This window comes from Eleutherodactylus coqui, chromosome 7 (genome assembly GCF_035609145.1).
Source record: "Eleutherodactylus coqui strain aEleCoq1 chromosome 7, aEleCoq1.hap1, whole genome shotgun sequence".
In the NCBI taxonomy this organism is placed as follows: Eukaryota; Metazoa; Chordata; class Amphibia; order Anura; family Eleutherodactylidae; genus Eleutherodactylus; species Eleutherodactylus coqui.
This window is the reverse complement of record NC_089843.1, coordinates 227,138,170-227,163,155: the sequence shown is the minus strand read 5'-3', so window position 1 is coordinate 227,163,155 and position 24,986 is coordinate 227,138,170. Positions and strand designations below refer to the sequence as shown.

The following is a 24,986-nucleotide window of genomic DNA, read 5'->3' as shown; positions in this document are numbered from 1 at the left end:
AATGCTCTTCTTAGCTCCTCTAAGCGTCTTAACATAAAATATGGAGGTAAAGAAACAAAGCTTTGGTGGAAAATCAAAAATGTGCTCAAAATCTGCTAAACAGACATAAAAGGGTTGTTTCTGCAATAACCAAAGATGTTCTCAAGCTGCTACTATACCGTCGGTTTTGCACAGTAGAACACGACAATAAAGATGCAGAGACTTAGTGGAAAATCAAAGATGTGCTCAATAAAGACATTTGACAGCTTGCTTTAGCAAGTACGCCTGAACAGGGACTTGAACCCTGGACCCTCAGATTAAAAGTCTGATGCTCTACCGACTGAGCTATCCAGGCTCTGAAAAATGCTTTTCTTAGCTCCTCTAAGCGTCTTAACATAAAATATGGAGGTAAAGAAACAAAGCTTTGGTGGAAAATCAAAAATGTGCTCAAAATCTGCTAAACAGACATAGAAGGGTTGTTTCTGCAATAAGCAAAGATGTTCTCAAGCTGCTTCTATACCCTTGGTTTTGCACAGTAAAACACGGCACTGAAGATGCAGAGACTCAGTGGAAAATCAAAGATGTGCTCAATAAAGACATTTGACAGCTTGCTTTAGCAAATGCTCTACCGACTGAGCTATCCAGGCTCTGAAAAATGCTCTTCTTAGCTCCTCTAAGCGTCTTAACATAAAATATGGAGGTAAAGAAACAAAGCTTTGGTGGAAAATCAAAAATGTGCTCAAAATCTGCTAAACAGACATAGAAGGGTTGTTTCTGCAATAACCAAAGATGTTCTCAAGCTGCTACTATACCGTCGGTTTTGCACAGTAGAACACGACAATAAAGATGCAGAGACTTAGTGGAAAATCAAAGATGTACTCAATAAAGACATTTGACAGCTTGCTTTAGCAAGTACGCCTGAACAGGGACTTGAACCCTGGACCCTCAGATTAAAAGTCTGATGCTCTACCGACTGAGCTATCCAGGCTCTGAAAAATGCTCTTCTTAGCTCCTCTAAGCGTCTTAACATAAAATATTGATGTAAAGAAACAAAGCTTTGTTGGAAAATCAACAATGTGCTCAAAATTTGCTAAACAGACATAGAAGGGTTGTTTCTGCAATAAGCAAAGATGTTCTCAAGCTGCTTCTATACCGTCGGTTTTGCACAGTAGAACACGACAATAAAGAAGCAAAGACTCAGTGGAAAATCAAAGATGTGCTCAATAAAGACATTTGACAGCTTGCTCTAGCAAGCACGCCTGAACAGGGACTTGTACCCTGGACCCTCAGATTAAAAGTCTGATGCTCTACCGACTGAGCTATCCAGGCTCTGAAAAATGCTCTTTTTAGCTCCTCTAAGTGTCTTAAGATAAAATATGGCGGTAAAGAAACAAAGCTTTGGTGGAAAATCAAAAATGTGCTCAAAATCTGCTAAACAGACATAGAAGGGTTGTTTCTGCAATAACCAAAGATGTTCTCAAGCTGCTACTATACCGTCAGTTTTGCACAGTAGAACACGACAATAAAGAAGCAAAGACTCAGTGGAAAATCAAAGATGTGCTCAATAAAGACATTTGACAGCTTGCTTTAGCAAGTACGCCTGAACAGGGACCCTGGACCCTCAGATTAAAAGTCTGATGCTCTACCGACTGAGCTATCCAGGCTCTGAAAAATGCTCTTCTTAGCTCCTCTAAGCGTCTTAACATAAAATATGGAGGTAAAGAAACAAAGCTTTGGTGGAAAATCAAAAATGTGCTCAAAATCTGCTAAAGAGACATAGAAGGGTTGTTTCTGCAAAAAACAAAGATGTTCTCAAGCTGCTTCTATACCCTTGGTTTTGCACAGTAGAACATGACAATACAGAAGCAAAGACTCAGTGGAAAATCAAAGATGTGCTCAATAAAGACATTTGACAGCTTGCTTTAGCAAATACGCCTGAACAGGGACTAAAAGTCTGATGCTCTACTGACTGAGCTATCCAGGCTCTGAAAAATGCTCTTCTTAGCTCCTCTAAGCGTCTTAACATAAAATATGGAGGTAAAGAAACAAAGCTTTGGTGGAAAACCAACAATGTAACCAAAATTTGCTAAACAGACATAGAAGGGTTGTTTCTGCAAAAAACAAAGATTTTCTCAAGCTGCTTCTATACCCTCAGTTTTGCACAGTAGAACACGACAATAAAGAAGCAAAGACTCAGTGGAAAATCAAAGATGTGCTCAATAAAGACATTTGACAGCTTGCTTTAGCAAGTACGCCTGAACAGGGACTTGAACCCTGGACCCTCAGATTAAAAGTCTGATGCTCTACCGACTGAGCTATCCAGGCTCTGAAAAATGCTCTTCTTAGCTCCTCTAAGCGTCTTAACATAAAATATGGAGGTAAAGAAACAAAGCTTTGGTGGAAAATCAAAAATGTGCTCAAAATCTGCTAAAGAGACATAGAAGGGTTGTTTCTGCAATAAGCAAAGATGTTCTCAAGCTGCTTCTATACCCTTGGTTTTGCACAGTAGAACACGGCACTGAAGATGCAGAGACTCAGTGGAAAATCAAAGATGTGCTCAATAAAGACATTTGACAGCTTGCTTTATCAAATACGCCTGAACAGGGACTTGAACGCTGGACCCTCAGATTAAAAGTCTGATGCTCTACCGACTGAGCTATCCAGGCTCTGAAAAATGCTCTTCTTAGCTCCTCTAAGCGTCTTAACATAAAATATGGAGGTAAAGAAACAAAGCTTTGGTGGAAAATCAAAAATGTGCTCAAAATCTGCTAAACAGACATAGAAGGGTTGTTTCTGCAATAAGCAAAGATGTTCTCAAGCTGCTTCTATACCCTTGGTTTTGCACAGAACACGACAATACAGAAGCAAAGACTCAGTGGAAAATCAAAGATGTGCTCAATAAAGACATTTGACAGCTTGCTTTAGCAAGTACGCCTGAACAGGGACCCTGGACCCTCAGCTTAAAAGTCTGATGCTCTACCGACTGAGCTATCCAGGCTCTGAAAAATGCTCTTCTTAGCTCCTCTAAGCGTCTTAACATAAAATATGGAGGTAAAGAAACAAAGCTTTGGTGGAAAATCAAAAATGTGCTCAAAATCTGCTAAACAGACATAGAAGGGTTGTTTCTGCAAAAAACAAAGATGTTCTCAAGCTGCTTCTATACCCTTGGTTTTGCACAGTAGAACACGACAATACAGAAGCAAAGACTCAGTGGAAAATCAAAGATGTGCTCAATAAAGACATTTGACAGCTTGCTTTAGCAAATACGCCTGAACAGGGACTTGAACCCTGGACCCTCAGATTAAAAGTCTGATGCTCTACCGACTGAGCTATCCAGGCTCCGAAAAATGCTCTTCTTGGCTCCTCTAAGCGTCTTAACATAAAATATGGAGGTAAAGAAACAAAGCTTTGGTGGAAAATCAAAAATGTGCTCAAAATCTGCTAAACAGACATAGAAGGGTTGTTTCTGCAATAACCAAAGATGTTCTCAAGCTGCTACTATACCGTCGGTTTTGCACAGTAGAACACGACAATAAAGAAGCAAAGACTCAGTGGAAAATCAAAGATGTGCTCAATAAAGACATTTGACAGCTTGCTCTAGCAAGCACGCCTGAATAGGGACTTGTACCCTGGACCCTCAGATTAAAAGTCTGATGCTCTACCGACTGAGCTATCCAGGCTCTGAAAAACGCTCTTTTTAGCTCCTCTAAGTGTCTTAAGATAAAATATGGCGGTAAAGAAACAAAGCTTTGGTGGAAAATCAAAAATGTGCTCATAATCTGCTAAACAGACATAGAAGGGTTGTTTCTGCAATAACCAAAGATGTTCTCAAGCTGCTACTATACCGTCAGTTTTGCACAGTAGAACACGGCACTGAAGATGCAGAGACTTAGTGGAAAATCAAAGATGTGCTCAATAAAGACATTTGACAGCTTGCTTTAGCAAGTACGCCTGAACAGGGACCCTGGACCCTCAGATTAAAAGTCTGATGCTCTACCGACTGAGCTATCCAGGCTCTGAAAAATGCTCTTCTTAGCTCCTCTAAGCGTCTTAACATAAAATATGGAGGTAAAGAAACAAAGCTTTGGTGGAAAATCAAAAATGTGCTCAAAATCTGCTAAACAGACATAGAAGGGTTGTTTCTGCAATAACCAAAGATGTTCTCAAGCTGCTACTATACCGTCGGTTTTGCACAGTAGAACACGACAATAAAGATGCAGAGACTTAGTGGAAAATCAAAGATGTGCTCAATAAAGACATTTGACAGCTTGCTTTAGCAAGTACGCCTGAACAGGGACTTGAACCCTGGACCCTCAGATTAAAAGTCTGATGCTCTACCGACTGAGCTATCCAGGCTCTGAAAAATGCTCTTCTTAGCTCCTCTAAGCGTCTTAACATAAAATATGGAGGTAAAGAAACAAAGCTTTGGTGGAAAATCAAAAATGTGCTCAAAATCTGCTAAACAGACATAGAAGGGTTGTTTCTGCAATAAGCAAAGATGTTCTCAAGCTGATTCTATACCCTTGGTTTTGCACAGTAGAACACGGCACTGAAGATGCAGAGACTCAGTGGAAAATCAAAGATGTGCTCAATAAAGACATTTGACAGCTTGCTTTAGCAAATGCTCTACCGACTGAGCTATCCAGGCTCTGAAAAATGCTCTTCTTAGCTCCTCTAAGCGTCTTAACATAAAATATGGAGGTAAAGAAACAAAGCTTTGGTGGAAAATCAAAAATGTGCTCAAAATCTGCTAAACAGACATAGAAGGGTTGTTTCTGCAATAACCAAAGATGTTCTCAAGCTGCTACTATACCGTCGGTTTTGCACAGTAGAACACGACAATAAAGATGCAGAGACTTAGTGGAAAATCAAAGATGTGCTCAATAAAGACATTTGACAGCTTGCTTTAGCAAGTACGCCTGAACAGGGACTTGAACCCTGGACCCTCAGATTAAAAGTCTGATGCTCTACCGACTGAGCTATCCAGGCTCTGAAAAATGCTCTTCTTAGCTCCTCTAAGCGTCTTAACATAAAATATTGATGTAAAGAAACAAAGCTTTGGTGGAAAATCAACAATGTGCTCAAAATTTGCTAAACAGACATAGAAGGGTTGTTTCTGCAATAAGCAAAGATGTTCTCAAGCTGCTTCTATACCGTCGGTTTTGCACAGTAGAACACGACAATAAAGAAGCAAAGACTCAGTGGAAAATCAAAGATGTGCTCAATAAAGACATTTGACAGCTTGCTCTAGCAAGCACGCCTGAACAGGGACTTGTACCCTGGACCCTCAGATTAAAAGTCTGATGCTCTACCGACTGAGCTATCCAGGCTCTGAAAAATGCTCTTCTTGGCTCCTCTAAGCGTCTTAACATAAAATATGGAGGTAAAGAAACAAAGCTTTGGTGGAAAATCAAAAATGTGCTCAAAATCTGCTAAACAGACATAGAAGGGTTGTTTCTGCAATAACCAAAGATGTTCTCAAGCTGCTACTATACCGTCGGTTTTGCACAGTAGAACACGACAATAAAGATGCAGAGACTTAGTGGAAAATCAAAGATGTGCTCAATAAAGACATTTGACAGCTTGCTTTAGCAAGTACGCCTGAACAGGGACTTGAACCCTGGACCCTCAGCTTAAAAGTCTGATGCTCTACCGACTGAGCTATCCAGGCTCTGAAAAATGCTCTTCTTAGCTCCTCTAAGCGTCTTAACATAAAATATGGAGGTAAAGAAACAAAGCTTTGGTGGAAAATCAAAAATGTGCTCAAAATCTGCTAAACAGACATAGAAGGGTTGTTTCTGCAATAAGCAAAGATGTTCTCAAGCTGCTTCTATACCCTTGGTTTTGCACAGTAGAACACGGCACTGAAGATGCAGAGACTCAGTGGAAAATCAAAGATGTGCTCAATAAAGACATTTGACAGCTTGCTTTAGCAAATGCTCTACCGACTGAGCTATCCAGGCTCTGAAAAATGCTCTTCTTAGCTCCTCTAAGCGTCTTAACATAAAATATGGAGGTAAAGAAACAAAGCTTTGGTGGAAAATCAAAAATGTGCTCAAAATCTGCTAAACAGACATAGAAGGGTTGTTTCTGCAATAACCAAACATGTTCTCAAGCTGCTACTATACCGTCGGTTTTGCACAGTAGAACACGACAATAAAGATGCAGAGACTTAGTGGAAAATCAAAGATGTGCTCAATAAAGACATTTGACAGCTTGCTTTAGCAAGTACGCCTGAACAGGGACTTGAACCCTGGACCCTCAGATTAAAAGTCTGATGCTCTACCGACTGAGCTATCCAGGCTCTGAAAAATGCTCTTCTTAGCTCCTCTAAGCGTCTTAACATAAAATATTGATGTAAAGAAACAAAGCTTTGGTGGAAAATCAACAATGTGCTCAAAATTTGCTAAACAGACATAGAAGGGTTGTTTCTGCAATAAGCAAAGATGTTCTCAAGCTGCTTCTATACCGTCGGTTTTGCACAGTAGAACACGACAATAAAGAAGCAAAGACTCAGTGGAAAATCAAAGATGTGCTCAATAAAGACATTTGACAGCTTGCTCTAGCAAGCACGCCTGAACAGGGACTTGTACCCTGGACCCTCAGATTAAAAGTCTGATGCTCTACCGACTGAGCTATCCAGGCTCTGAAAAATGCTCTTCTTGGCTCCTCTAAGCGTCTTAACATAAAATATGGAGGTAAAGAAACAAAGCTTTGGTGGAAAATCAAAAATGTGCTCAAAATCTGCTAAACAGACATAGAAGGGTTGTTTCTGCAATAACCAAAGATGTTCTCAAGCTGCTACTATACCGTCAGTTTTGCACAGTAGAACACGACAATAAAGAAGCAAAGACTCAGTGGAAAATCAAAGATGTGCTCAATAAAGACATTTGACAGCTTGCTTTAGCAAGTACGCCTGAACAGGGACCCTGGACCCTCAGATTAAAAGTCTGATGCTCTACCGACTGAGCTATCCAGGCTCTGAAAAATGCTCTTCTTAGCTCCTCTAAGCGTCTTAACATAAAATATGGAGGTAAAGAAACAAAGCTTTGGTGGAAAATCAAAAATGTGCTCAAAATCTGCTAAAGAGACATAGAAGGTTTGTTTCTGCAAAAAACAAAGATGTTCTCAAGCTGCTTCTATACCCTTGGTTTTGCACAGTAGAACACGACAATACAGAAGCAAAGACTCAGTGGAAAATCAAAGATGTGCTCAATAAAGACATTTGACAGCTTGCTTTAGCAAATACGCCTGAACAGGGACTTGAACCCTGGACCCTCAGATTAAAAGTCTGATGCTCTACTGACTGAGCTATCCAGGCTCTGAAAAATGCTCTTCTTAGCTCCTCTAAGCGTCTTAACATAAAATATGGAGGTAAAGAAACAAAGCTTTGGTGGAAAACCAACAATGTAACCAAAATTTGCTAAACAGACATAGAAGGGTTGTTTCTGCAAAAAACAAAGATTTTCTCAAGCTGCTTCTATACCCTCAGTTTTGCACAGTAGAACACGACAATAAAGAAGCAAAGACTCAGTGGAAAATCAAAGATGTGCTCAATAAAGACATTTGACAGCTTGCTTTAGCAAGTACGCCTGAACAGGGACTTGAACCCTGGACCCTCAGATTAAAAGTCTGATGCTCTACCGACTGAGCTATCCAGGCTCTGAAAAATGCTCTTCTTAGCTCCTCTAAGCGTCTTAACATAGAATATGGAGGTAAAGAAACAAAGCTTTGGTGGAAAATCAAAAATGTGCTCAAAATCTGCTAAAGAGACATAGAAGGGTTGTTTCTGCAATAAGCAAAGATGTTCTCAAGCTGCTTCTATACCCTTGGTTTTGCACAGTAGAACACGGCACTGAAGATGCAGAGACTCAGTGGAAAATCAAAGATGTGCTCAATAAAGACATTTGACAGCTTGCTTTATCAAATACGCCTGAACAGGAACTTGAACCCTGGACCCTCAGATTAAAAGTCTGATGCTCTACCGACTGAGCTATCCAGGCTCTGAAAAATGCTCTTCTTAGCTCCTCTAAGCGTCTTAACATAAAATATGGAGGTAAAGAAACAAAGCTTTGGTGGAAAATCAAAAATGTGCTCAAAATCTGCTAAACAGACATAGAAGGGTTGTTTCTGCAATAAGCAAAGATGTTCTCAAGCTGCTTCTATACCCTTGGTTTTGCACAGAACACGACAATACAGAAGCAAAGACTCAGTGGAAAATCAAAGATGTGCTCAATAAAGACATTTGACAGCTTGCTCTAGCAAGCACGCCTGAACAGGGACTTGTACCCTGGACCCTCAGATTAAAAGTCTGATGCTCTACCGACTGAGCTATCCAGGCTCTGAAAAATGCTCTTTTTAGCTCCTCTAAGTGTCTTAAGATAAAATATGGCGGTAAAGAAACAAAGCTTTGGTGGAAAATCAAAAATGTGCTCAAAATCTGCTAAACAGACATAGAAGGGTTGTTTCTGCAATAACCAAAGATGTTCTCAAGCTGCTACTATACCGTCAGTTTTGCACAGTAGAACACGACAATAAAGAAGCAAAGACTCAGTGGAAAATCAAAGATGTGCTCAATAAAGACATTTGACAGCTTGCTTTAGCAAGTACGCCTGAACAGGGACCCTGGACCCTCAGATTAAAAGTCTGATGCTCTACCGACTGAGCTATCCAGGCTCTGAAAAATGCTCTTCTTAGCTCCTCTAAGCGTCTTAACATAAAATATGGAGGTAAAGAAACAAAGCTTTGGTGGAAAATCAAAAATGTGCTCAAAATCTGCTAAAGAGACATAGAAGGGTTGTTTCTGCAAAAAACAAAGATGTTCTCAAGCTGCTTCTATACCCTTGGTTTTGCACAGTAGAACACGACAATACAGAAGCAAAGACTCAGTGGAAAATCAAAGATGTGCTCAATAAAGACATTTGACAGCTTGCTTTAGCAAATACGCCTGAACAGGGACTTGAACCCTGGACCCTCAGATTAAAAGTCTGATGCTCTACTGACTGAGCTATCCAGGCTCTGAAAAATGCTCTTCTTAGCTCCTCTAAGCGTCTTAACATAAAATATGGAGGTAAAGAAACAAAGCTTTGGTGGAAAACCAACAATGTAACCAAAATTTGCTAAACAGACATAGAAGGGTTGTTTCTGCAAAAAACAAAGATTTTCTCAAGCTGCTTCTATACCCTCAGTTTTGCACAGTAGAACACGACAATAAAGAAGCAAAGACTCAGTGGAAAATCAAAGATGTGCTCAATAAAGACATTTGACAGCTTGCTTTAGCAAGTATGCCTGAACAGGGACTTGAACCATGGACCCTCAGATTAAAAGTCTGATGCTCTACCGACTGAGCTATCCAGGCTCTGAAAAATGCTCTTCTTAGCTCCTCTAAGCGTCTTAACATAAAATATGGAGGTAAAGAAACAAAGCTTTGGTGGAAAATCAAAAATGTGCTCAAAATCTGCTAAAGAGACATAGAAGGGTTGTTTCTGCAATAAGCAAAGATGTTCTCAAGCTGCTTCTATACCCTTGGTTTTGCACAGTAGAACACGGCACTGAAGATGCAGAGACTCAGTGGAAAATCAAAGATGTGCTCAATAAAGACATTTGACAGCTTGCTTTAGCAAATACGCCTGAACAGGGACTTGAACCCTGGACCCTCAGATTAAAAGTCTGATGCTCTACCGCCTGAGCTGTCCAGGCTCTGAAAAATGCTCTTCTTAGCTCCTCTAAGCGTCTTAACATAAAATATGGAGGTAAAGAAACAAAGCTTTGGTGGAAAATCAAAAATGTGCTCAAAATCTGCTAAACAGACATAGAAGGGTTGTTTCTGCAATAAGCAAAGATGTTCTCAAGCTGCTTCTATACCCTTGGTTTTGCACAGTTGAACACGGCACTGAAGATGCAGAGACTTAGTGGAAAATCAAAGATGTGCTCAATAAAGACATTTGACAGCTTGCTTTAGCAAGTACGCCTGAACAGGGACCCTGGACCCTCAGCTTAAAAGTCTGATGCTCTACCGACTGAGCTATCCAGGCTCTGAAAAATGCTCTTCTTAGCTCCTCTAAGCGTCTTAACATAAAATATGGAGGTAAAGAAACAAAGCTTTGGTGGAAAATCAAAAATGTGCTCAAAATCTGCTAAACAGACATAGAAGGGTTGTTTCTGCAAAAAACAAAGATGTTCTCAAGCTGCTTCTATACCCTTGGTTTTGCACAGTAGAACACGACAATAAAGATGCAGAGACTTAGTGGAAAATCAAAGATGTGCTCAATAAAAACATTTGACAGCTTGCTTTAGCAAATACACCTGAACAGGGACTTGAACCCTGGACCCTCAGATTAAAAGTCTGATGCTCTACCGACTGAGCTATCCAGGCTCCGAAAAATGCTCTTCTTGGCTCCTCTAAGCGTCTTAACATAAAATATGGAGGTAAAGAAACAAAGCTTTGGTGGAAAATCAAAAATGTGCTCAAAATCTGCTAAACAGACATAGAAGGGTTGTTTCTGCAATAACCAAAGATGTTCTCAAGCTGCTTCTATACCGTCGGTTTTGCACAGTAGAACACGACAATAAAGAAGCAAAGACTCAGTGGAAAATCAAAGATGTGCTCAATAAAGACATTTGACAGCTTGCTTTAGCAAGCACGCCTGAACAGGGACTTGTACCCTGGACCCTCAGATTAAAAGTCTGATGCTCTACCGACTGAGCTATCCAGGCTCTGAAAAATGCTCTTTTTAGCTCCTCTAAGTGTCTTAAGATAAAATATGGCGGTAAAGAAACAAAGCTTTGGTGGAAAATCAAAAATGTGCTCAAAATCTGCTAAACAGACATAGAAGGGTTGTTTCTGCAATAACCAAAGATGTTCTCAAGCTGCTACTATACCGTCAGTTTTGCACAGTAGAACACGACAATAAAGAAGCAAAGACTCAGTGGAAAATCAAAGATGTGCTCAATAAAGACATTTGACAGCTTGCTTTAGCAAGTATGCCTGAACAGGGACCCTGGACCCTCAGATTAAAAGTCTGATGCTCTACCGACTGAGCTATCCAGGCTCTGAAAAATGCTCTTCTTAGCTCCTCTAAGCGTCTTAACATAAAATATGGAGGTAAAGAAACAAAGCTTTGGTGGAAAATCAAAAATGTGCTCAAAATCTGCTAAAGAGACATAGAAGGGTTGTTTCTGCAAAAAACAAAGATGTTCTCAAGCTGCTTCTATACCCTTGGTTTTGCACAGTAGAACACGACAATACAGAAGCAAAGACTCAGTGGAAAATCAAAGATGTGCTCAATAAAGACATTTGACAGCTTGCTTTAGCAAATACGCCTGAACAGGGACTTGAACCCTGGACCCTCAGATTAAAAGTCTGATGCTCTACTGACTGAGCTATCCAGGCTCTGAAAAATGCTCTTCTTAGCTCCTCTAAGCGTCTTAACATAAAATATGGAGGTAAAGAAACAAAGCTTTGGTGGAAAACCAACAATGTAACCAAAATTTGCTAAACAGACATAGAAGGGTTGTTTCTGCAAAAAACAAAGATTTTCTCAAGCTGCTTCTATACCCTCAGTTTTGCACAGTAGAACACGACAATAAAGAAGCAAAGACTCAGTGGAAAATCAAAGATGTGCTCAATAAAGACATTTGACAGCTTGCTTTAGCAAGTACGCCTGAACAGGGACTTGAACCATGGACCCTCAGATTAAAAGTCTGATGCTCTACCGACTGAGCTATCCAGGCTCTGAAAAATGCTCTTCTTAGCTCCTCTAAGCGTCTTAACATAAGATATGGAGCTAAAGAAACAAAGCTTTGGTGGAAAATCAAAAATGTGATCAAAATCTGCTAAAGAGACATAGAAGGGTTGTTTCTGCAATAAGCAAAGATGTTCTCAAGCTGCTTCTATACCCTTGGTTTTGCACAGTAGAACACGGCACTGAAGATGCAGAGACTCAGTGGAAAATCAAAGATGTGCTCAATAAAGACATTTGACAGCTTGCTTTATCAAATATGCCTGAACAGGGACTTGAACCCTGGACCCTCAGATTAAAAGTCTGATGCTCTACCGACTGAGCTATCCAGGCTCTGAAAAATGCTCTTCTTAGCTCCTCTAAGCGTCTTAACATAAAATATGGAGGTAAAGAAACAAAGCTTTGGTGGAAAATCAAAAATGTGCTCAAAATCTGCTAAACAGACATAGAAGGGTTGTTTCTGCAATAAGCAAAGATGTTCTCAAGCTGCTTCTATACCCTTGGTTTTGCACAGAACACGACAATACAGAAGCAAAGACTCAGTGGAAAATCAAAGATGTGCTCAATAAAGACATTTGACAGCTTGTTTAGCAAGTACGCCTGAACAGGGACCCTGGACCCTCAGCTTAAAAGTCTGATGCTCTACCGACTGAGCTATCCAGGCTCTGAAAAATGCTCTTCTTAGCTCCTCTAAGCGTCTTAACATAAAATATGGAGGTAAAGAAACAAAGCTTTGGTGGAAAATCAAAAATGTGCTCAAAATCTGCTAAACAGACATAGAAGGGTTGTTTCTGCAAAAAAACAAAGATGTTCTCAAGCTGCTTCTATACCCTTGGTTTTGCACAGTAGAACACGACAATACAGAAGCAAAGACTCAGTGGAAAATCAAAGATGTGCTCAATAAAGACATTTGACAGCTTGCTTTAGCAAATACGCCTGAACAGGGACTTGAACCCTGGACCCTCAGATTAAAAGTCTGATGCTCTACCGAACCATGGACCCTCAGATTAAAAGTCTGATGCTCTACCGACTGAGCTATCCAGGCTCTGAAAAATGCTCTTCTTAGCTCCTCTAAGTGTCTTAACATAAAATATGGAGGTAAAGAAACAAAGCTTTGGTGGAAAATCAAAAATGTGCTCAAAATCTGCTAAAGAGACATAGAAGGGTTGTTTCTGCAATAAGCAAAGATGTTCTCAAGCTGCTTCTATACCCTTGGTTTTGCACAGTAGAACACGGCACTGAAGATGCAGAGACTCAGTGGAAAATCAAAGATGTGCTCAATAAAGACATTTGACCGCTTGCTTTAGCAAATATGCCTGAACAGGGACTTGAACCCTGGACCCTCAGATTAAAAGTCTGATGCTCTACCGACTGAGCTATCCAGGCTCTGAAAAATGCTCTTCTTAGCTCCTCTAAGCGTCTTAACATAAAATATGGAGGTAAAGAAACAAAGCTTTGGTGGAAAACCAACAATGTACCCAAAATTTGCTAAACAGACATAGAAGGGTTGTTTCTGCAATAAGCAAAGATTTTCTCAAGCTGCTTCTATACCCTCAGTTTTGCACAGTAGAACACGACAATAAAGAAGCAAAGACTCAGTGGAAAATCAAAGATGTGCTCAATAAAGACATTTGACAGCTTGCTTTAGCAAGTACGCCTGAACAGGGACTTGAACCCTGGACCCTCAGATTAAAAGTCTGATGCTCTACCGACTGAGCTATCCAGGCTCTGAAAAATGCTCTTCTTAGCTCCTCTAAGCGTCTTAACATAAAATATGGAGGTAAAGAAACAAAGCTTTGGTGGAAAACCAACAATGTACCCAAAATTTGCTAAACAGACATAGAAGGGTTGTTTCTGCAATAAGCAAAGATTTTCTCAAGCTGCTTCTATACCCTCAGTTTTGCACAGTAGAACACGACAATAAAGAAGCAAAGACTCAGTGGAAAATCAAAGATGTGCTCAATAAAGACATTTGACAGCTTGCTTTAGCAAGTACGCCTGAACAGGGACTTGAACCATGGACCCTCAGCTTAAAAGTCTAATGCTCTACCGACTGAGCTATCCAGGCTCTGAAAAATGCTCTTCTTAGCTCCTCTAAGCGTCTTAACATAAAATATGGAGGTAAAGAAACAAAGCTTTGGTGGAAAATCAAAAATGTGCTCAAAATCTGCTAAACAGACATAGAAGGGTTGTTTCTGCAAAAAACAAAGATGTTCTCAAGCTGCTTCTATACCCTTGGTTTTGCACAGTAGAACACGACAATACAGAAGCAAAGACTCAGTGGAAAATCAAAGATGTGCTCAATAAAGACATTTGACAGCTTGCTTTAGCAAATACGCCTGAACAGGGACTTGAACCCTGGACCCTCAGATTAAAAGTCTGATGCTCTACCGACTGAGCTATCCAGGCTCCGAAAAATGCTCTTCTTGGCTCCTCTAAGCGTCTTAACATAAAATATGGAGGTAAAGAAACAAAGCTTTGGTGGAAAATCAAAAATGTGCTCAAAATCTGCTAAACAGACATAGAAGGGTTGTTTCTGCAATAACCAAAGATGTTCTCAAGCTGCTACTATACCGTCGGTTTTGCACAGTAGAACACGACAATAAAGAAGCAAAGACTCAGTGGAAAATCAAAGATGTGCTCAATAAAGACATTTGACAGCTTGCTCTAGCAAGCACGCCTGAACAGGGACTTGTACCCTGGACCCTCAGATTAAAAGTCTGATGCTCTACCGACTGAGCTATCCAGGCTCTGAAAAATGCTCTTTTTAGCTCCTCTAAGTGTCTTAAGATAAAATATGGCGGTAAAGAAACAAAGCTTTGGTGGAAAATCAAAAATGTGCTCAAAATCTGCTAAACAGACATAGAAGGGTTGTTTCTGCAATAACCAAAGATGTTCTCAAGCTGCTACTATACCGTCAGTTTTGCACAGTAGAACACGACAATAAAGAAGCAAAGACTCAGTGGAAAATCAAAGATGTGCTCAATAAAGACATTTGACAGCTTGCTTTAGCAAGTACGCCTGAACAGGGACCTTGGACCCTCAGATTAAAAGTCTGATGCTCTACCGACTGAGCTATCCAGGCTCTGAAAAATGCTCTTCTTAGCTCCTCTAAGCGTCTTAACATAAAATATGGAGGTAAAGAAACAAAGCTTTGGTGGAAAATCAAAAATGTGCTCAAAATCTGCTAAACAGACATAGAAGGGTTGTTTCTGCAATAACCAAAGATGTTCTCAAGCTGCTACTATACCGTCGGTTTTGCACAGTAGAACACGACAATAAAGATGCAGAGACTTAGTGGAAAATCAAAGATGTGCTCAATAAAGACATTTGACAGCTTGCTTTAGCAAGTACGCCTGAACAGGGACTTGAACCCTGGACCCTCAGATTAAAAGTCTGATGCTCTACCGACTGAGCTATCCAGGCTCTGAAAAATGCTCTTCTTAGCTCCTCTAAGCGTCTTAACATAAAATATGGAGGTAAAGAAACAAAGCTTTGGTGGAAAATCAAAAATGTGCTCAAAATCTGCTAAACAGACATAGAAGGGTTGTTTCTGCAATAAGCAAAGATGTTCTCAAGCTGCTTCTATACCCTTGGTTTTGCACAGTAGAACACGGCACTGAAGATGCAGAGACTCAGTGGAAAATCAAAGATGTGCTCAATAAAGACATTTGACAGCTTGCTTTAGCAAATGCTCTACCGACTGAGCTATCCAGGCTCTGAAAAATGCTCTTCTTAGCTCCTCTAAGCGTCTTAACATAAAATATGGAGGTAAAGAAACAAAGCTTTGGTGGAAAATCAAAAATGTGCTCAAAATCTGCTAAACAGACATAGAAGGGTTGTTTCTGCAATAACCAAAGATGTTCTCAAGCTGCTACTATACCGTCGGTTTTGCACAGTAGAACACGACAATAAAGATGCAGAGACTTAGTGGAAAATCAAAGATGTGCTCAATAAAGACATTTGACAGCTTGCTTTAGCAAGTACGCCTGAACAGGGACTTGAACCCTGGACCCTCAGATTAAAAGTCTGATGCTCTACCGACTGAGCTATCCAGGCTCTGAAAAATGCTCTTCTTAGCTCCTCTAAGCGTCTTAACATAAAATATTGATGTAAAGAAACAAAGCTTTGGTGGAAAATCAACAATGTGCTCAAAATTTGCTAAACAGACATAGAAGGGTTGTTTCTGCAATAAGCAAAGATGTTCTCAAGCTGCTTCTATACCGTCGGTTTTGCACAGTAGAACACGACAATAAAGAAGCAAAGACTCAGTGGAAAATCAAAGATGTGCTCAATAAAGACATTTGACAGCTTGCTCTAGCAAGCACGCCTGAACAGGGACTTGTACCCTGGACCCTCAGATTAAAAGTCTGATGCTCTACCGACTGAGCTATCCAGGCTCTGAAAAATGCTCTTCTTGGCTCCTCTAAGCGTCTTAACATAAAATATGGAGGTAAAGAAACAAAGCTTTGGTGGAAAATCAAAAATGTGCTCAAAATCTGCTAAACAGACATAGAAGGGTTGTTTCTGCAATAACCAAAGATGTTCTCAAGCTGCTACTATACCGTCAGTTTTGCACAGTAGAACACGACAATAAAGAAGCAAAGACTCAGTGGAAAATCAAAGATGTGCTCAATAAAGACATTTGACAGCTTGCTTTAGCAAGTACGCCTGAACAGGGACCCTGGACCCTCAGATTAAAAGTCTGATGCTCTACCGACTGAGCTATCCAGGCTCTGAAAAATGCTCTTCTTAGCTCCTCTAAGCGTCTTAACATAAAATATGGAGGTAAAGAAACAAAGCTTTGGTGGAAAATCAAAAATGTGCTCAAAATCTGCTAAAGAGACATAGAAGGTTTGTTTCTGCAAAAAACAAAGATGTTCTCAAGCTGCTTCTATACCCTTGGTTTTGCACAGTAGAACACGACAATACAGAAGCAAAGACTCAGTGGAAAATCAAAGATGTGCTCAATAAAGACATTTGACAGCTTGCTTTAGCAAATACGCCTGAACAGGGACTTGAACCCTGGACCCTCAGATTAAAAGTCTGATGCTCTACTGACTGAGCTATCCAGGCTCTGAAAAATGCTCTTCTTAGCTCCTCTAAGCGTCTTAACATAAAATATGGAGGTAAAGAAACAAAGCTTTGGTGGAAAACCAACAATGTAACCAAAATTTGCTAAACAGACATAGAAGGGTTGTTTCTGCAAAAAACAAAGATTTTCTCAAGCTGCTTCTATACCCTCAGTTTTGCACAGTAGAACACGACAATAAAGAAGCAAAGACTCAGTGGAAAATCAAAGATGTGCTCAATAAAGACATTTGACAGCTTGCTTTAGCAAGTACGCCTGAACAGGGACTTGAACCCTGGACCCTCAGATTAAAAGTCTGATGCTCTACCGACTGAGCTATCCAGGCTCTGAAAAATGCTCTTCTTAGCTCCTCTAAGCGTCTTAACATAGAATATGGAGGTAAAGAAACAAAGCTTTGGTGGAAAATCAAAAATGTGCTCAAAATCTGCTAAAGAGACATAGAAGGGTTGTTTCTGCAATAAGCAAAGATGTTCTCAAGCTGCTTCTATACCCTTGGTTTTGCACAGAACACGACAATACAGAAGCAAAGACTCAGTGGAAAATCAAAGATGTGCTCAATAAAGACATTTGACAGCTTGTTTAGCAAGTACGCCTGAACAGGGACCCTGGACCCTCAGCTTAAAAGTCTGATGCTCTACCGACTGAGCTATCCAGGCTCTGAAAAATGCTCTTCTTAGCTCCTCTAAGCGTCTTAACATAAAATATGGAGGTAAAGAAACAAAGCTTTGGTGGAAAATCAAAAATGTGCTCAAAATCTGCTAAACAGACATAGAAGGGTTGTTTCTGCAAAAAAACAAAGATGTTCTCAAGCTGCTTCTATACCCTTGGTTTTGCACAGTAGAACACGACAATACAGAAGCAAAGACTCAGTGGAAAATCAAAGATGTGCTCAATAAAGACATTTGACAGCTTGCTTTAGCAAATACGCCTGAACAGGGACTTGAACCCTGGACCCTCAGATTAAAAGTCTGATGCTCTACCGAACCATGGACCCTCAGATTAAAAGTCTGATGCTCTACCGACTGAGCTATCCAGGCTCTGAAAAATGCTCTTCTTAGCTCCTCTAAGTGTCTTAACATAAAATATGGAGGTAAAGAAACAAAGCTTTGGTGGAAAATCAAAAATGTGCTCAAAATCTGCTAAACAGACATACAAGGGTTGTTTCTGCAATAAGCAAAGATGTTCTCAAGCTGCTTCTATACCCTTGGTTTTGCACAGTAGAACACGGCACTGAAGATGCAGAGACTCAGTGGAAAATCAAAGATATGCTCAATAAAGACATTTGACAGCTTGCTTTAACAAGTACGCCTGAACAGGGACTTGAACCCTGGACCCTCAGATTAAAAGTCTGATGCTCTACTGACTGAGCTATCCAGGCTCCGAAAAATGCTCTTCTTGGCTCCTCTAAGCGTCTTAACATAAAATATGGAGGTAAAGAAACAAAGCTTTGGTGGAAAATCAACAATGTACCCAAAATTTGCTAAACAGACATAGAAGGGTTGTTTCTGCAAAAAACAAAGATTTTCTCAAGCTGCTTCTATACCCTCAGTTTTGCACAGTAGAACACGACAATAAAGAAGCAAAGACTCAGTGGAAAATCAAAGATGTGCTCAATAAAGACATTTGACAGCTTGCTTTAGCAAGTACGCCTGAACAGGGACTTGAACCATGGACCCTCAGATTAAAAGTCTGATGCTCTACCGACTGAGCTATCCAGGCTCTGAAAAATGCTCTTCTTAGCTCCTCTAAGCGTCTTAACATAAAATATGGAGGTAAAGAAACAAAGCTTTGGTGGAAAATCAAAAATGTGCTCAAAATCTGCTAAAGAGACATAGAAGGGTTGTTTCTGCAATAAGCAAAGATGTTCTCAAGCTGCTTCTATACCCTTGGTTTTGCACAGTAGAACACGGCACTGAAGATGCAGAGACTCAGTGGAAAATCAAAGATGTGCTCAATAAAGACATTTGACAGCTTGCTTTAGCAAATATGCCTGAACAGGGACTTGAACCCTGGACCCTCAGATTAAAAGTCTGATGCTCTACCGACTGAGCTATCCAGGCTCTGAAAAATGCTCTTCTTAGCTCCTCTAAGCGTCTTAACATAAAATATGGAGGTAAAGAAACAAAGCTTTGGTGGAAAACCAACAATGTACCCAAAATTTGCTAAACAGACATAGAAGGGTTGTTTCTGCAATAAGCAAAGATTTTCTCAAGCTGCTTCTATACCCTCAGTTTTGCACAGTAGAACACGACAATAAAGAAGCAAAGACTCAGTGGAAAATCAAAGATGTGCTCAATAAAGACATTTGACAGCTTGCTTTAGCAAGTACGCCTGAACAGGGACTTGAACCCTGGACCCTCAGATTAAAAGTCTGATGCTCTACCGACTGAGCTATCCAGGCTCTGAAAAATGCTCTTCTTAGCTCCTCTAAGCGTCTTAACATAAAATATGGAGGTAAAGAAACAAAGCTTTGGTGGAAAACCAACAATGTACCCAAAATTTGCTAAACAGACATAGAAGGGTTGTTTCTGCAATAAGCAAAGATTTTCTCAAGCTGCTTCTATACCCTCAGTTTTGCACAGTAGAACACGACAATAAAGAAGCAAAGACTCAGTGGAAAATCAAAGATGTGCTCAATAAAGACATTTGACAGCTTGCTTTAGCAAGTACGCCTGAACAGGGACTTGAACCATGGACCCTCAGCTTAAAAGTCTAATGCTCTACCGACTGAGCTATCCAGGCTCTGAAAAATGCTCTTCTTAGCTCCTCTAAGCGTCTTAACATAAAATATGGAGGTAAAGAAACAAAGCTTTGGTGGAAAATCAAAAATGTGCTCAAAATCTGCTAAACAGACATAGAAGGGTTGTTTCTGCAAAAAACAAAGATGTTCTCAAGCTGCTTCTATACCCTTGGTTTTGCACAGTAGAACACGACAATACAGAAGCAAAGACTCAGTGGAAAATCAAAGATGTGCTCAATAAAGACATTTGACAGCTTGCTTTAGCAAATACGCCTGAACAGGGACTTGAACCCTGGACCCTCAGATTAAAAGTCTGATGCTCTACCGACTGAGCTATCCAGGCTCCGAAAAATGCTCTTCTTGGCTCCTCTAAGCGTCTTAACATAAAATATGGAGGTAAAGAAACAAAGCTTTGGTGGAAAATCAAAAATGTGCTCAAAATCTGCTAAACAGACATAGAAGGGTTGTTTCTGCAATAACCAAAGATGTTCTCAAGCTGCTACTATACCGTCGGTTTTGCACAGTAGAACACGACAATAAAGAAGCAAAGACTCAGTGGAAAATCAAAGATGTGCTCAATAAAGACATTTGACAGCTTGCTCTAGCAAGCACGCCTGAACAGGGACTTGTACCCTGGACCCTCAGATTAAAAGTCTGATGCTCTACCGACTGAGCTATCCAGGCTCTGAAAAATGCTCTTTTTAGCTCCTCTAAGTGTCTTAAGATAAAATATGGCGGTAAAGAAACAAAGCTTTGGTGGAAAATCAAAAATGTGCTCAAAATCTGCTAAACAGACATAGAAGGGTTGTTTCTGCAATAACCAAAGATGTTCTCAAGCTGCTACTATACCGTCAGTTTTGCACAGTAGAACACGACAATAAAGAAGCAAAGACTCAGTGGAAAATCAAAGATGTGCTCAATAAAGACATTTGACAGCTTGCTTTAGCAAGTACGCCTGAACAGGGACCTTGGACCCTCAGATTAAAAGTCTGATGCTCTACCGACTGAGCTATCCAGGCTCTGAAAAATGCTCTTCTTAGCTCCTCTAAGCGTCTTAACATAAAATATGGAGGTAAAGAAACAAAGCTTTGGTGGAAAATCAAAAATGTGCTCAAAATCTGCTAAACAGACATAGAAGGGTTGTTTCTGCAATAACCAAAGATGTTCTCAAGCTGCTACTATACCGTCGGTTTTGCACAGTAGAACACGACAATAAAGATGCAGAGACTTAGTGGAAAATCAAAGATGTGCTCAATAAAGACATTTGACAGCTTGCTTTAGCAAGTACGCCTGAACAGGGACTTGAACCCTGGACCCTCAGATTAAAAGTCTGATGCTCTACCGACTGAGCTATCCAGGCTCTGAAAAATGCTCTTCTTAGCTCCTCTAAGCGTCTTAACATAAAATATGGAGGTAAAGAAACAAAGCTTTGGTGGAAAATCAAAAATGTGCTCAAAATCTGCTAAACAGACATAGAAGGGTTGTTTCTGCAATAAGCAAAGATGTTCTCAAGCTGCTTCTATACCCTTGGTTTTGCACAGTAGAACACGGCACTGAAGATGCAGAGACTCAGTGGAAAATCAAAGATGTGCTCAATAAAGACATTTGACAGCTTGCTTTAGCAAATGCTCTACCGACTGAGCTATCCAGGCTCTGAAAAATGCTCTTCTTAGCTCCTCTAAGCGTCTTAACATAAAATATGGAGGTAAAGAAACAAAGCTTTGGTGGAAAATCAAAAATGTGCTCAAAATCTGCTAAACAGACATAGAAGGGTTGTTTCTGCAATAACCAAAGATGTTCTCAAGCTGCTACTATACCGTCGGTTTTGCACAGTAGAACACGACAATAAAGATGCAGAGACTTAGTGGAAAATCAAAGATGTGCTCAATAAAGACATTTGACAGCTTGCTTTAGCAAGTACGCCTGAACAGGGACTTGAACCCTGGACCCTCAGATTAAAAGTCTGATGCTCTACCGACTGAGCTATCCAGGCTCTGAAAAATGCTCTTCTTAGCTCCTCTAAGCGTCTTAACATAAAATATTGATGTAAAGAAACAAAGCTTTGGTGGAAAATCAACAATGTGCTCAAAATTTGCTAAACAGACATAGAAGGGTTGTTTCTGCAATAAGCAAAGATGTTCTCAAGCTGCTTCTATACCGTCGGTTTTGCACAGTAGAACACGACAATAAAGAAGCAAAGACTCAGTGGAAAATCAAAGATGTGCTCAATAAAGACATTTGACAGCTTGCTCTAGCAAGCACGCCTGAACAGGGACTTGTACCCTGGACCCTCAGATTAAAAGTCTGATGCTCTACCGACTGAGCTATCCAGGCTCTGAAAAATGCTCTTCTTGGCTCCTCTAAGCGTCTTAACATAAAATATGGAGGTAAAGAAACAAAGCTTTGGTGGAAAATCAAAAATGTGCTCAAAATCTGCTAAACAGACATAGAAGGGTTGTTTCTGCAATAACCAAAGATGTTCTCAAGCTGCTACTATACCGTCAGTTTTGCACAGTAGAACACGACAATAAAGAAGCAAAGACTCAGTGGAAAATCAAAGATGTGCTCAATAAAGACATTTGATAGCTTGCTTTAGCAAGTACGCCTGAACAGGGACCCTGGACCCTCAGATTAAAAGTCTGATGCTCTACCGACTGAGCTATCCAGGCTCTGAAAAATGCTCTTCTTAGCTCCTCTAAGCGTCTTAACATAAAATATGGAGGTAAAGAAACAAAGCTTTGGTGGAAAATCAAAAATGTGCTCAAAATCTGCTAAAGAGACATAGAAGGTTTGTTTCTGCAAAAAACAAAGATGTTCTCAAGCTGCTTCTATACCCTTGGTTTTGCACAGTAGAACACGACAATACAGAAGCAAAGACTCAGTGGAAAATCAAAGATGTGCTCAATAAAGACATTTGACAGCTTGCTTTAGCAAATACGCCTGAACAGGGACTTGAACCCTGGACCCTCAGATTAAAAGTCTGATGCTCTACTGACTGAGCTATCCAGGCTCTGAAAAATGCTCTTCTTAGCTCCTCTAAGCGTCTTAACATAAAATATGGAGGTAAAGAAACAAAGCTTTGGTGGAAAATCAAAAATGTGCTCAAAATCTGCTAAAGAGACATAGAAGGTTTGTTTCTGCAAAAAACAAAGATGTTCTCAAGCTGCTTCTATACCCTTGGTTTTGCACAGTAGAACACGACAATACAGAAGCAAAGACTCAGTGGAAAATCAAAGATGTGCTCAATAAAGACATTTGACAGCTTGCTTTAGCAAGTACGCCTGAACGGGGACTTGAACCATGGACCCTCAGATTAAAAGTCTGATGCTCTACCGACTGAGCTATCCAGGCTCTGAAAAATGCTCTTCTTAGCTCCTCTAAGCGTCTTAACATAAAATATGGAGGTAAAGAAACAAAGCTTTGGTGGAAAATCAAAAATGTGCTCAAAATCTGCTAAAGAGACATAGAAGGGTTGTTTCTGCAATAAGCAAAGATGTTCTCAAGCTGCTTCTATACCCTTGGTTTTGCACAGTAGAACACGGCACTGAAGATGCAGAGACTCAGTGGAAAATCAAAGATGTGCTCAATAAAGACATTTGACAGCTTGCTTTAGCAAATATGCCTGAACAGGGACTTGAACCCTGGACCCTCAGATTAAAAGTCTGATGCTCTACCGACTGAGCTATCCAGGCTCTGAAAAATGCTCTTCTTAGCTCCTCTAAGCGTCTTAACATAAAATATGGAGGTAAAGAAACAAAGCTTTGGTGGAAAACCAACAATGTACCCAAAATTTGCTAAACAGACATAGAAGGGTTGTTTCTGCAATAAGCAAAGATTTTCTCAAGCTGCTTCTATACCCTCAGTTTTGCACAGTAGAACACGACAATAAAGAAGCAAAGACTCAGTGGAAAACCAAAGATGTGCTCAATAAAGACATTTGACAGCTTGCTTTAGCAAGTACGCCTGAACAGGGACTTGAACCCTGGACCCTCAGATTAAAAGTCTGATGCTCTACCGACTGAGCTATCCAGGCTCTGAAAAATGCTCTTCTTAGCTCCTCTAAGCGTCTTAACATAAAATATGGAGGTAAAGAGGCACATCTTTGATTTTCCACTGAGTCTTTGCTTAATAAAGACATTTGACAGCTTAATAAAGACATTTGACAGCTTGCTTTAGCAAATACGCCTGAACAGGGACTTGAACCCTGGACCCTCAGATTAAAAGTCTGATGCTCTACCGACTGAGCTATCCAGGCTCCGAAAAATGCTCTTCTTGGCTCCTCTAAGCGTCTTAACATAAAATATGGAGGTAAAGAAACAAAGCTTTGGTGGAAAATCAAAAATGTGCTCAAAATCTGCTAAACAGACATAGAAGGGTTGTTTCTGCAATAACCAAAGATGTTCTCAAGCTGCTACTATACCGTCGGTTTTGCACAGTAGAACACGACAATAAAGAAGCAAAGACTCAGTGGAAAATCAAAGATGTGCTCAATAAAGACATTTGACAGCTTGCTCTAGCAAGCACGCCTGAACAGGGACTTGTACCCTGGACCCTCAGATTAAAAGTCTGATGCTCTACCGACTGAGCTATCCAGGCTCTGAAAAATGCTCTTTTTAGCTCCTCTAAGTGTCTTAAGATAAAATATGGCGGTAAAGAAACAAAGCTTTGGTGGAAAATCAAAAATGTGCTCAAAATCTGCTAAACAGACATAGAAGGGTTGTTTCTGCAATAACCAAAGATGTTCTCAAGCTGCTACTATACCGTCAGTTTTGCACAGTAGAACACGACAATAAAGAAGCAAAGACTCAGTGGAAAATCAAAGATGTGCTCAATAAAGACATTTGACAGCTTGCTTTAGCAAGTACGCCTGAACAGGGACCTTGGACCCTCAGATTAAAAGTCTGATGCTCTACCGACTGAGCTATCCAGCCTCTGAAAAATGCTCTTCTTAGCTCCTCTAAGCGTCTTAACATAAAATATGGAGGTAAAGAAACAAAGCTTTGGTGGAAAATCAAAAATGTGCTCAAAATCTGCTAAACAGACATAGAAGGGTTGTTTCTGCAATAACCAAAGATGTTCTCAAGCTGCTACTATACCGTCGGTTTTGCACAGTAGAACACGACAATAAAGATGCAGAGACTTAGTGGAAAATCAAAGATGTGCTCAATAAAGACATTTGACAGCTTGCTTTAGCAAGTACGCCTGAACAGGGACTTGAACCCTGGACCCTCAGATTAAAAGTCTGATGCTCTACCGACTGAGCTATCCAGGCTCTGAAAAATGCTCTTCTTAGCTCCTCTAAGCGTCTTAACATAAAATATGGAGGTAAAGAAACAAAGCTTTGGTGGAAAATCAAAAATGTGCTCAAAATCTGCTAAACAGACATAGAAGGGTTGTTTCTGCAATAAGCAAAGATGTTCTCAAGCTGCTTCTA

General features: G+C 40.2%; 24 non-coding genes across 24 annotated transcripts; all 24 read right to left on the bottom strand.

The window, feature by feature from the left end:
- Positions 1 to 261: 261 nt before the first annotated feature.
- TRNAK-UUU (transfer RNA lysine (anticodon UUU)) lies at positions 262 to 334 on the bottom strand. Its single transcript has one exon. It is a non-coding gene; the product is annotated as a tRNA-Lys (tRNA).
- Positions 335 to 894: 560 nt separating this feature from the next.
- On the bottom strand, positions 895 to 967 carry TRNAK-UUU (transfer RNA lysine (anticodon UUU)). Its single transcript has one exon. It is a non-coding gene; the product is annotated as a tRNA-Lys (tRNA).
- A 1,264-nt stretch (positions 968 to 2,231) lies between these two features.
- TRNAK-UUU (transfer RNA lysine (anticodon UUU)) lies at positions 2,232 to 2,304 on the bottom strand. The gene has a single exon. It is a non-coding gene; the product is annotated as a tRNA-Lys (tRNA).
- Positions 2,305 to 3,245: 941 nt separating this feature from the next.
- On the bottom strand, positions 3,246 to 3,318 carry TRNAK-UUU (transfer RNA lysine (anticodon UUU)). The gene has a single exon. It is a non-coding gene; the product is annotated as a tRNA-Lys (tRNA).
- A 944-nt stretch (positions 3,319 to 4,262) lies between these two features.
- Positions 4,263 to 4,335, bottom strand: TRNAK-UUU (transfer RNA lysine (anticodon UUU)). The gene has a single exon. It is a non-coding gene; the product is annotated as a tRNA-Lys (tRNA).
- Positions 4,336 to 4,895: 560 nt separating this feature from the next.
- Positions 4,896 to 4,968, bottom strand: TRNAK-UUU (transfer RNA lysine (anticodon UUU)). The gene has a single exon. It is a non-coding gene; the product is annotated as a tRNA-Lys (tRNA).
- A 1,242-nt stretch (positions 4,969 to 6,210) lies between these two features.
- TRNAK-UUU (transfer RNA lysine (anticodon UUU)) lies at positions 6,211 to 6,283 on the bottom strand. Its single transcript has one exon. It is a non-coding gene; the product is annotated as a tRNA-Lys (tRNA).
- A 1,285-nt stretch (positions 6,284 to 7,568) lies between these two features.
- On the bottom strand, positions 7,569 to 7,641 carry TRNAK-UUU (transfer RNA lysine (anticodon UUU)). The gene has a single exon. It is a non-coding gene; the product is annotated as a tRNA-Lys (tRNA).
- Positions 7,642 to 11,980: 4,339 nt separating this feature from the next.
- On the bottom strand, positions 11,981 to 12,053 carry TRNAK-UUU (transfer RNA lysine (anticodon UUU)). The gene has a single exon. It is a non-coding gene; the product is annotated as a tRNA-Lys (tRNA).
- Positions 12,054 to 13,033: 980 nt separating this feature from the next.
- On the bottom strand, positions 13,034 to 13,106 carry TRNAK-UUU (transfer RNA lysine (anticodon UUU)). Its single transcript has one exon. It is a non-coding gene; the product is annotated as a tRNA-Lys (tRNA).
- A 268-nt stretch (positions 13,107 to 13,374) lies between these two features.
- TRNAK-UUU (transfer RNA lysine (anticodon UUU)) lies at positions 13,375 to 13,447 on the bottom strand. The gene has a single exon. It is a non-coding gene; the product is annotated as a tRNA-Lys (tRNA).
- Positions 13,448 to 14,056: 609 nt separating this feature from the next.
- On the bottom strand, positions 14,057 to 14,129 carry TRNAK-UUU (transfer RNA lysine (anticodon UUU)). The gene has a single exon. It is a non-coding gene; the product is annotated as a tRNA-Lys (tRNA).
- Positions 14,130 to 15,073: 944 nt separating this feature from the next.
- Positions 15,074 to 15,146, bottom strand: TRNAK-UUU (transfer RNA lysine (anticodon UUU)). The gene has a single exon. It is a non-coding gene; the product is annotated as a tRNA-Lys (tRNA).
- Positions 15,147 to 15,706: 560 nt separating this feature from the next.
- Positions 15,707 to 15,779, bottom strand: TRNAK-UUU (transfer RNA lysine (anticodon UUU)). The gene has a single exon. It is a non-coding gene; the product is annotated as a tRNA-Lys (tRNA).
- A 1,285-nt stretch (positions 15,780 to 17,064) lies between these two features.
- On the bottom strand, positions 17,065 to 17,137 carry TRNAK-UUU (transfer RNA lysine (anticodon UUU)). Its single transcript has one exon. It is a non-coding gene; the product is annotated as a tRNA-Lys (tRNA).
- Positions 17,138 to 18,799: 1,662 nt separating this feature from the next.
- Positions 18,800 to 18,872, bottom strand: TRNAK-UUU (transfer RNA lysine (anticodon UUU)). Its single transcript has one exon. It is a non-coding gene; the product is annotated as a tRNA-Lys (tRNA).
- A 268-nt stretch (positions 18,873 to 19,140) lies between these two features.
- TRNAK-UUU (transfer RNA lysine (anticodon UUU)) lies at positions 19,141 to 19,213 on the bottom strand. The gene has a single exon. It is a non-coding gene; the product is annotated as a tRNA-Lys (tRNA).
- Positions 19,214 to 19,822: 609 nt separating this feature from the next.
- Positions 19,823 to 19,895, bottom strand: TRNAK-UUU (transfer RNA lysine (anticodon UUU)). Its single transcript has one exon. It is a non-coding gene; the product is annotated as a tRNA-Lys (tRNA).
- A 944-nt stretch (positions 19,896 to 20,839) lies between these two features.
- TRNAK-UUU (transfer RNA lysine (anticodon UUU)) lies at positions 20,840 to 20,912 on the bottom strand. Its single transcript has one exon. It is a non-coding gene; the product is annotated as a tRNA-Lys (tRNA).
- A 560-nt stretch (positions 20,913 to 21,472) lies between these two features.
- Positions 21,473 to 21,545, bottom strand: TRNAK-UUU (transfer RNA lysine (anticodon UUU)). Its single transcript has one exon. It is a non-coding gene; the product is annotated as a tRNA-Lys (tRNA).
- A 1,626-nt stretch (positions 21,546 to 23,171) lies between these two features.
- On the bottom strand, positions 23,172 to 23,244 carry TRNAK-UUU (transfer RNA lysine (anticodon UUU)). The gene has a single exon. It is a non-coding gene; the product is annotated as a tRNA-Lys (tRNA).
- A 268-nt stretch (positions 23,245 to 23,512) lies between these two features.
- On the bottom strand, positions 23,513 to 23,585 carry TRNAK-UUU (transfer RNA lysine (anticodon UUU)). The gene has a single exon. It is a non-coding gene; the product is annotated as a tRNA-Lys (tRNA).
- Positions 23,586 to 23,734: 149 nt separating this feature from the next.
- On the bottom strand, positions 23,735 to 23,807 carry TRNAK-UUU (transfer RNA lysine (anticodon UUU)). Its single transcript has one exon. It is a non-coding gene; the product is annotated as a tRNA-Lys (tRNA).
- Positions 23,808 to 24,751: 944 nt separating this feature from the next.
- Positions 24,752 to 24,824, bottom strand: TRNAK-UUU (transfer RNA lysine (anticodon UUU)). Its single transcript has one exon. It is a non-coding gene; the product is annotated as a tRNA-Lys (tRNA).
- Between the last annotated feature and the right edge of the window lie 162 nt (positions 24,825 to 24,986).